Here is a 10,446-nt window from a genome sequence, read left to right as displayed (position 1 = left end):
CTGTCAGCTCCTGAATGGCATGTGTGTGTCTGTTCAGTTACAGAGCAGCTTAGTGTTTGAGAACGAAAGAAAATGTGTCATTCCAGGCTCTTGTCACTCAGGAAGCTTCTGGATTACCCACCCAGCCACAGCCCTAGCTACACAGAGAGTTTGCTCACACTGTGGATGTGTGTGGAGGGGAGACAGAGTCAGAAAGCCAAGCTTATTTCTTCTCCTCCTGGTTCTCTGTTGAAAGTTTCCTCCTCAGGGGGCCATTCCCAGACCTTTACCATGTGGACAGCCCCTCTCTCACACTGTAATGTGGGCTTCCTTCCTAATGTCTTTTCCCATCCGTAATGACATGTTTATTTGTGCTTGCTTCTCTGTCATTAGTCTCTTTCTGTGCTGGACTCTAAGCTCCATGACAAAAATTAGGTCCCTTTCTTTCAAGAAGGCATCCCCATGCCTTCCAGCATGGTTGACCCATGGTAGGTACTTAATAAATGCAGATAAATGAGGGGCTCTAGCTATCCTTTTCCTAACTGTTCATCCAATTATGGAGTCCCAGCTGCCAAATCGAACAAATGGCTACACATGTCCTCGAACAAAGCTGCTGGTGTGGCTTTATTTCTGAAGGGTTTGTTAGAAAGACACCTGTCCTGGGGCGCCTGGGTGGCTCAGTTGGTTGGGCAACTGCCTTCGGCTCAGGTCATGATCCTGGAGTCCCGGGATCGAGTCCCGCATCGGGCTCCCTGCTCGGCAGGGAGCCTGCTTCTCCCTCTGACCCTCCCCCCTCTCATGTGCTCTCTGTCTCTCTCATTATCTCTGTCTCAAATAAATAAATAAAATCTTTAAAAAAAAAAAAAGAAAGACACCTGTCCTGGGTATTCTGGGACCTGAGTTCCAGTCCTAGCATGTTCATGGCGTTGTAGGGTGAACTGAACAAAGCACTTATATCTCAGGATTTGAGGTTCTCACCGTCAGCCAGATGAAGTTGGATTAGACAGTACTTAGTATCTGTGCTTTTGAACTCTACTTCATTTCCTTCTGTTCCATGCCATTTCTGTGTCCAACTGCTTGCTCAAAGCGTCAAGGCGAAAATCTTGTCTGCTCTCCCCCCAGTCATTGGGAGGCAGTGTGGTTGCCTAGGGAGAGTGTGCTAAGCCCTTAGACAATGCCAGAGTTCAGCCCAAGCTGAGGGAGCTGGGCAAGGCTCCTAAACACCACGCACCCTCAGTTCCATCATCTGCAAACTAGCATCAGGTCCCCACTGATGTGGCATCTGGCCCTAAGTACCTAGTCAACAGGTCACCATCATAGTCCGTATTTTACTGGTGAGACTATTCCAGATTTCATGGCCTTGATGCAACATGTAGAATTTAGATTCGTCACGAATCAATGCAATTATTCCTTCAGCTCACAGTTAACTGATATTTATTGATTAACAGTGTGTGTGCTCAGATGGTCCTACACTGGACGTTATGTAAGCCTTAACTGTCTCTATTTCAGAGATTACACACTGAGTCCCAAAGAGTTTACTCACCTTGCCTAAGGTCACACAACCAGTCAGATGAATAAGAGTTACCAGATTTTGATGGCCTGCTATAAGGTGAAAGGTTGCACTTTGCTTATAGTGTATTACTTAATCCCTACAGCAGTCCACAGTGGCTAGTGTTTTTATCCCTGTTTTACAGATAATAAGACTGAGGCTCAGAGACTTTTGGAAGTTGCCAGGTACACACATCTAATAAGTGGCCAAATGAACATTGAATGAAATCCTATTCCAAGTGACTCCAAAATATTCCTGAACTAGGACTAAAAATTCCTAGGTCTTCCTCCAAATCACTCTCTTGTTGTGTTAAGTTGGACCAGTTCCCTCTTTAGAAAGGATGCATGCCCCCTGGATGGTTGGTAGAGTCAAACAGGAGGTCACGGCAGAAAATACATTGTAACCTGTGAAGTGATGTGCTCAGGAGTAACGTCCTCAGTGCTAGTGTCAAAGGCTTACCAGGGGGGAACAGCGTGCAGTGGCCTTTCATGGACAGGGATGGCAGGGAACATGGCAGTTATCAAGACAGTTTTCGTGGGACCAGTGGTAGGTATGTTAGGGAGTGAAGGATGGCCAGTGCTGCACACATCATGTTAGGGCAAAAATCACCCACAACTCCTTCCCTTTGGCCTTTCTTTCCAGACTCCCTTGTAGATGGCAGTGGCCACATGGCCCTCTCTGCTCAATGGGACGTAAGAAGAAGTCCGGAGGTGGCACTCTTTAAAAGAGACTCACCAGCGTTTGCTCCTATACCTTTTCTTCTTCTTTCTGCCTGAGATGTAAACACCAGGCCTAGAGATGCAGCAGCCTGCATGTGACCATGAGGATATAAACAGGGATCTGGTAGGGGCTCATTCTTAATGCTGCCACCACAACAGTTTCATGTAAGGCAAAGAAATCTTAGGTGGTTAAATTCTTGTTACTTGAATTGTCTTTACCACCAAAAGCATTCCTGGCACAAGTGAGAATCACGTAGGTGCTAGAACAAATGACGAAGGAGGGGACGGGGATGCAGGGGAGGGAGGAGCTAAGGACGCCATCTCGTGTTGAGTGAGGATACATGAATGAGTGGACCCCAGAGAAAGGGGGGGTTGCTCAGCCAGGATGAGGTCCCATGCTCTGTTCCAGTCCATCTGTTCCTCGTGCTCCTGGTTCTTAGCAAGGGATTCCAAAGATGGTGCCTGGCCCAGAGTGGGCACTCACTCACTCATTTAGAAGACAGTCTCGAGCATGATTGTCTTCCAAACACACTGCTAAGTGCTCCCTCCCCATGCGTGGCCTCATTTAATCACCCCAGTACTGCTGACGGATGAGTGCTGGGCCATCCTGTCCCCATTTACAGATGAGAAAACCAAGGCACAAAAAGGTACACACCATGTCCAAAATGGCTGACCTAAGACGCAAGCCCAGGTCTTACTGACTCCCGGTGAGCTTTAACTCCTGTTCCATGCCCCAAATCAAATGTCTGCCCCTCTCTGAAATCAGATTGGATCCACCTACACACAAAACCCTTCAGGCTCCTCTTGTGGTCTCACATGCCTACCTCTATATACAGGGAATCAAAATATAATGGTTACATCATAGATTTCTCCAGAGTCGTAGGTACCTTCTGAGCCAGGGACCAGACTATCCAGTCTCATACCCCAGTGCCTAGGATGCTGTCTGAATGGATTCTAGTTGAAAAAAAAAATGAGCTAACTAATTAAACAGAGATTAGTTTTGGCACAACCAACCAGAAGATGCTGTTTCTGAGCAGGATGGTAACAGATAAATTCCAAGTTCTAGTCACAGCAAAGAAGAATGAAGTTATTCTGAACCTTCTAAATTCTGAACCTACTAAATGATTAGCTTTTCAGCCTTTCACACCTTTCATTTTACAAATTTTGGTAATAATAAATTCTTCATGCTCATTGTGCCTTTGTCTCACACCTCGAATACATCCTAAGTTTTCAAGGTGTGGCAAAATTAAGAAGCTAGCTTTGGGTGCTCTGTCAAGTCTGGAACACGGCTTGTCCGTTTTTGTGAGCGGTCTGCTGAGAGAGAAATAACAATCATATTCTGAACCAGATGAAGACTGCATATCTTATTAACAGCCAAGATAAATTGTATACAGTCTCAGTGCCGGATTGATAATAAGTCGTCAAACTTTGTTACCAAAATCTTAAAAAGCTGATGTGAGTCACGAGGAGCTATTTTCATATGCTTTGTCACCTTGATCTGAACGGGAAATGAATTACTAAATATAAAATGCCATTTTGCTGTGATTCATCACTCTTTTAAGCTGACAGTCATCGTAAGGAGATCCAGTCTTTTCTTTCTCTCTCTAGAAGAATGAAGTCAAGGGGCCTGCTCCTTAGTTTCTCGTCCACCTGCACAGGGATCAGAGAGGATGCCTGGAAGGCAAGCACAAGGAAGATGTTTGTCTTTTCTGCTTTCTGACAATGTTCACAGAGGGAAAAAGGCCATCATCCATGCACTCTGTTTCTAGGAAAATGTCAGCTGCAAAATATGATTGCCCTCACCTTAGGATGCTACAACTCGATCTGTTTCCTTCTCCCAAAACATACAAATGATTACATTTGAAAATTAGAGTATATTGCAGTCCCTCCCCATCCTCAAATACCGCTACCTAATTGTAGGTATACAGATTGCCTTCTATTTACCTAAGCATTTCTGACTGAGTTTATGCAAATGTCAAGCCATTCCTCAAGGTATCTTAGGAGGAAAGACAGAGAATCCTAAGTGGTGAAGCTCAAAATGTGTTAAACAGTTAGTTAGAAGCTAAAGCTTAGTTCTCAGTGTGTGTGTTCTGAGTAAGCAGAATGCATAAGCATCTTGTTACAAGACTCAGAGAGATATCCTGAAGAGCTTCTAGTGATAGAGGAATTTCTCACTAGATATTTACAATCCACTGTATTTGATATTGCACAGTGTGGTGGCTGGCAGCCCAGCTTCTGGGTGTAGACAAACCCATGTGAGAATCCTGGCTCTGCTATTTACTACTAGAGTGGCACTGAACTATGCGAAGCCTGTGGTGTGTGTGTGTTTCATTTGGGAAATGGACATAGAAGAGTATTTTCCCCATGACGTCATTTTAAAGTATTGAATGATATCACTGATTTCATTGAATATTTGAAAGTACCACCTATGGTTCATGGAACACAAAAATGCAGTTGACACGTTGACTGTATTGTTACTAATACAAGGATGCAAATTATTTGATATAATGTGCTGTTTCATTGGTAAATGCTAAAAAAGGATCTCTGGTGATGTCAGCATATCACCCATGACCTTGCCTCCCTAGCTCAATTTTACGTGTTTTCTTAACCACAAATTCTCCTACTTTGAGATTATCAGGTACCCAGTCTGTTAGGGTGTGGACAGTGGATTGAACCCTAAGGAACGCATCGTTTCCCAGCTCATATATTTGAATCCCTGCTCCTCTCCTAGCTAGAGCTGCATCTCTGAGCATTCTTTGTCCTCCTTCCCCCTGGACTCATGTTTCTCTGGTTATCCATCGAAGGCTGGCGATTCGCAGGATCTTGTTCTTAGCCCTCTTCCTACCTATACCCTCTCTCTAGATGATGAGACTTGTTTTGTGAGTCTAATTAACACTAGTATGCCAATCAAAGTCAAATCTGATTCTCCTGCCTGTCCCTGGTCCTTAACTTCAGCTTCTCATAGATCCACCTCTCTGCTGGGCTTCTCTGACTAAATCTTTCATTAGCACCTCACACTCGATGTGTCCCTGAGACTTTTCATTCCTCACCCCCAACACCTCTCCCATTGCTGTCTAACTCAGGTGGCAGAAGCCATCTGAGGCTCTCCCAGGTAAAAAAAAAAAAAATTGGGGAGTCACCTGTATCCATTCCTCTCCTTCACCTGCCACATCCAAGAAATCAGAAAGTCCCATCAATCTTGCCCCCTAACTATTGCTCTCACTTATCTGACCTCATGATGTCCACAGCAAATGCCCTGGATTCATCTCTCTGCCCCCTAACCAGGCTTCCTGGGGCCATCCTCATACTCCCACCAGCCTCTCTCTTCCCTCCTATCCACTTTCCACTCTGAAACCAGAACGATCTTTCTAAAATGCTGACCATGTCCCCACCCTGCCTTAAACATCATAACAACAGCACTATTTCCATCACCGAGTACTGCCCAAACCTAGTGGAGATGCTCAGGGCAAAACGCATTCAGTGGTCAAACAACGATAGGGGGGTGTTCCAGGCTCTGCTCCTCCTCCCCAAGTAGTGACTATTCCCATGGAGGAGGAGCTTGTTTGGCTCTTCTAACTCCAGTTTCCCCAAAATTTATTTGGTCCTGTACTTCAGAACCAGTGTTCTAGAAACCTCCTACCTGTAGAATCAATGGCAAGGTTTCTAGTGGGATTTAGATGGCCTTCTGGGGGAATGCCTGCCCTCTATCTCTGCAGCCTTGCTCTTTATCAATCCCTGCTTCCTACTTTACGCTCTGAGAGAACCATCACTGGGAATGCTGAGTCTATCTTCTTCTCTGCAGGTCATTTCCTTGACCCGTGTCAGCCAGAGGTGTGCAGAGAGCCTGGCTGCTCTGCAAGAGGCAATGCAGATCTGAGATTAGTGGCAGCCTCTTGAGCCAGATGCATGAGGCCAAATCTGGATTGAGATCTGGAACAATTCACTTAATTTCTACAGTCCTTGATTTCCTTGGTCTCAAAGTGGGGATGGCAATAATAAATCAAGCCTCCTAGGGTTATTATGGAGATTAAATAAGTCCTTCTATGTAAAGCACTTGGGCCTAATAACTTCTACAAACACTCAGCTGATATTATCAATCACAGATAGACGACTGTCGTAAAGACAGGCAATGTGCATCTAAAAGCAACAAAGCTTTCCTAGCAGTGCCCCTTCCTGGCTTTTGCTCTCCTCCTCCTCACTGGTTTGCTCCCTGGGCACACTGCTCCAGAAGGCTGTGATGGACAGCAGGACTGTGCAGCCTCATGCACCCTCAAGTTAGTCTCCCTGGGTGCCCACACTCTGCCCTTGACTCATCCTCGGGAGCCCACAGGCAAAGCCTGCTCAACTTCTCCAAACTACCTCTTCTCCTCAGTGCCCAGTTCTGCCTAGGACAGGATGTGACATCCTGTCCTGTCTAGTCACATTGCTCTGGGGACACACCAGGGAGCTGATGTTCGTCAAATCAATAGGAGCTAAAACTTCACCGGCATCACTGGCTATCCCAAGGGGAGACTTGGAGATGGTATGTGTGTATGGGGGAGGGGTGAAAAGCTCCACCATCATTGTCAGCTGACCCCTTCATTGATATGGTCAGTTGACATTTTCATAATTTACTGTCACATTCAATGCAAAGCCAGCTTTAAGGTTAGCCCTCCAGCCCCCACCTTCTTGATTTTTGTCCCTACATCAATATTTTAAAACTACAAATATATTAATGGGTGTTAAAGTAAATAGCGACTTTCCAATTTTTTTAAATAAAAGAGTATAGGATGGATAAAATGGAACAGAATAGAACACAAAAGAAGTAGATGGCATGCAATGAGGGTAAGTATTGTGTAAGATATTTGGTTCAATTTTATGTATATTTATACGCATTTGTGTGTGTGCGCGTGCAATAGAGCATGATGTCAAATGTATTTGTACTCTAGGCCATGGGATGGGGCAGTTTAAAAAGCATTTTCTTAAGTCCTCCTCATATGAGATATTTTGGAGCCCAACTGACTGGAATTATCCACAACTCTCTCTTTTCTCCTTCTAACATATGAAGCCCTTTGAAATAGCAAAGTAACATAAATGAAATAAAATATTCCCTGACGTGTTTCCTCGTACAAGCACTTCAGCTGCATCATCACACTCAGTTGCAACACGGAGACTAGCCTGTGCTCACAGCCACCCCCCAAGGGTGAAGCAATCTGTCCTCACAGACTAGAGCCACATGCACGAGGCGGGGGGGCGGGGGGTGATTCAGGTACGCAAGGACGGGAGTCCCTGCCCTTGGAGAGATTTTTAGAAACAGAGAGTGATAAAGACTTGTCAGCGGACTCTGAGAATCAGAGTCCACTTCCCATGGGCATCACATGTACCTACTAGAGCATGGAAAATATCTGATGAATGAACCCTTCTTTCCTCTGCCTCCGTCTTAATACACGCTTGCCTCCACACATCCACGCAAACCCACCCGTGGGCAACTTTGCCCCTGCTCCTTCAGCATGTGATTTTTCTTCCAGGCATGTGGTTTTCAAGCATGTTCAGCAGCTGAACCTTTGACTTCAAAAGAAATCTTTAACAACATCCCAACATATAAAACAGGTAAAAACAATGAATGGGTTCCTACAGCCTTAAATCACCCTTGTTTGATGGGGGAATAACTATAATAGCTTTGTGTTCCTTAGTTTTTGAGAACCTCTGCAACCTATCTTTACAGCCTCGTTTGATCAGTACTTGAGACACGATGGAGAGATGGTCCTGTCCATCGCTGAGTGGTGCTGAAGCCTGAGTGGGAGCAGGTGTGACCTGTGTCTTCACTGTAAGCCGTATAGCCCTGTTCTATTATTATTTCAAAAGAAAACAGGTCAAAACTTTTTTTTATTTTGAAATAGTTTTAGACTTATAGAAAAGTCATGAAAAAGCAGAGGTCCTGCGCATCCTTGACCCAGCTTCCCCAGTGTTGACATCCTACATAGCCATAGTATAATCATCAAAAGTAGGAAATTGACATGGGTACATTCTGTTAACTAAATGACACACCTGCTTCAGATTTCACCAGTGTTTCCATGATGGTGCTTTGTTCTGTTCTAGGATTCAATCCAGAATTCTGCATTGCATTTAGCTGTCATGTCTCCTTAGTCTTTTTCAATCGCTAACAGTTTTCGGTCTTTGTCTTTTATGATCTGGGTGCTTTTTAAGAGTATTGTTTACTTTTTTTAAAAAAAACTGAGTACAGTTGACACACAGTGATGCATTAGTTTTAGGTGTACAACTTCGTGGTTCTGTACTATTATTACAAATTGCCCTTTGGCTTTCTCTAGCTGAACAACCTTTGGCGTCCAGCTTCCTGGGGGCTCTACTTCCCCATCTCTGAATCACCAGGATCAAACTGGAGGACCCTCAACCTCCTTTAGGCTCCATATATCCATAGAGCTGATATGGACACTGTTCTTAACACCAAGGTGCTGATACGCACCATAAAGCCACAGTTCATGATGGAGTTTTAATCACCATGGCAGGTCTTTCTGGTTGTTTGAGTTTATGATCCACTCAAAGAGGCTCTATATGTCTCTTAAGGAATTTTTACAATATTTGACTATCCAACCAAGAAACTCATTTTAACATGTATCATTGAGTTCTTATAACAATAATAATAACCATAGCAATGTTTTTAAGACTTGGCAGTCTATAAATGTTCATGTCCATTATTTCCTTTGATTCTCAAAACATTCCTATGTCTCCATTTTAAAAAGGGGACCCAGACGCAGAGAGAATCACTGACTTGCTGAAGGCTTTCAGCAAGCAGAAGCTGGAGCTCCAACAGGCTGTCAAGTGGGGGCTACAGTTTGGGAAGCCTGGGCACCAGCTCAGAAAGTCTCCATAATATTGGGTCCACAGCCCAGATGCAAGAAAGAGACGAGTTACCTGATCCAAGGAGAGTGAGAGAGACAGGCCAGCTGAGAGGCTCTCCTGGACCCCAGAGAGATCCGGAGACAGGCTCCCCAGGTGGTGGCAGCAGTGTAGACAGAAGGAAGCAGGTATCAGAGAGGGTGTTTCACTCTTATCTTCCGGGGAATCCTGAACCCTGCAACCGAACCCTCTTTCTTTAGTTTGTCCCATGAAGAAACGCAGAATAGCTCCAAACTAAAGCTCAGTCTCTCTCTGCATGTTAAGTTCCAGAGGGCAGAAAGAGTCCCCTTTTCACCTCCTCTTTCTTCCCAGAACCCTTCGCTTTGGGCTGCCTTCCCCCTACCTTCTAGTGGTTCTCATGAGTATTAAATACATCAGCATGTCTCCCATTCCCCGCCTCAAGCTAGAAACTGGAATCCAAGAGTCATGAGAAGGTTTAGGTCAGTTCTGTGAAGCTGCCAAATCTGATGGGCTACATTTTCATCTTATTTAAGTTATGTATTTCAAAGGTTCATATTCATTTAACTGTGAAAACTGAACTAGTCCCAAGTTATTTGAATGAACAAAAGCTGCCTTGTGGACAGCAGACTTTGGCTCAAGCCTGAGAAACAACTGAGGTGTAAAATGATCCTGAATTTCTTGCGGTCCTATAGAAATGAAGCAGCAGGTTGGAGGCTGGGGCTCTGACCACACCGTGGTAGAACTGCAGACACGGGAAACGGATCGGCAGGTGCCCCAGGACATGCACAAAGCTGGTGTGTTGGCTTCATGCACCTTTTGCCTCAGACAGAGAGGCAGGCACTCACTACCATCTCACTTCTCTGCTGTAACAGGGACAATTTCAGTGGTCACTCCATCCAGCATCCTCAGTGTGTTTTGTGGGAATAAGTAAGAAGAGCAAAAGCTGCATTTTGCAGAGACTCAAAGGCAGGCAGACAAGCGGGAAAGCTTTGGAGCATAAAGAAAGGGAGGCTTCAGGTGAGCCCTGATTAGAGGCTGTTGTCATGGGGGAGCAAAAGGGGGCTGCTAGAAGTCCTTTGTGATGGGTTAAGGATACATATTTGGCTTTCTCTGGTTCTAATTGGAATCAAAGACAAAAAATTAAGGAAGCAGTTATTAATCAAGTGCTGGTTGTTTGGGGCCAATTGTTAAAGGGGTTACTGTTCAGCTTCCTGGATTGTTCCTAAAGATAGTGGTTTGACTTCTTACAAGTCTGACTTATGGCAGACTGACTTCCTGGGCTTTATTGTAGGTAATGTGTTGCTGTGAGTTTTAGATCAGAGTTCGATATTTTTATCTTTG

The 10,446-nt window shown here is 44.8% G+C and overlaps 1 long non-coding RNA gene across 1 annotated transcript in view; it reads left to right on the top strand.

The window, feature by feature from the left end:
• Nucleotides 1-8,068, top strand: part of LOC145720992 (uncharacterized) — a 113,768-nt gene extending 105,700 nt beyond the window's left edge. Inside the window, exons 3-4 of the long non-coding RNA XR_014144448.1 lie at nucleotides 7,755-7,836; nucleotides 7,952-8,068. This is a non-coding gene — a long non-coding RNA (uncharacterized LOC145720992). The remainder of the gene's footprint in view (nucleotides 1-7,754; nucleotides 7,837-7,951) is intronic.
• The last annotated feature ends 2,378 nt before the right edge of the window (nucleotides 8,069-10,446 follow it).

This window comes from Leptonychotes weddellii, chromosome 4, assembly GCF_054177405.1.
Source record: "Leptonychotes weddellii isolate Sample4059 chromosome 4, ASM5417740v2, whole genome shotgun sequence".
NCBI lineage: Eukaryota > Metazoa > Chordata > Mammalia > Carnivora > Phocidae > Leptonychotes > Leptonychotes weddellii.
This window is presented reverse-complemented; position numbering and strand designations above follow the sequence as displayed.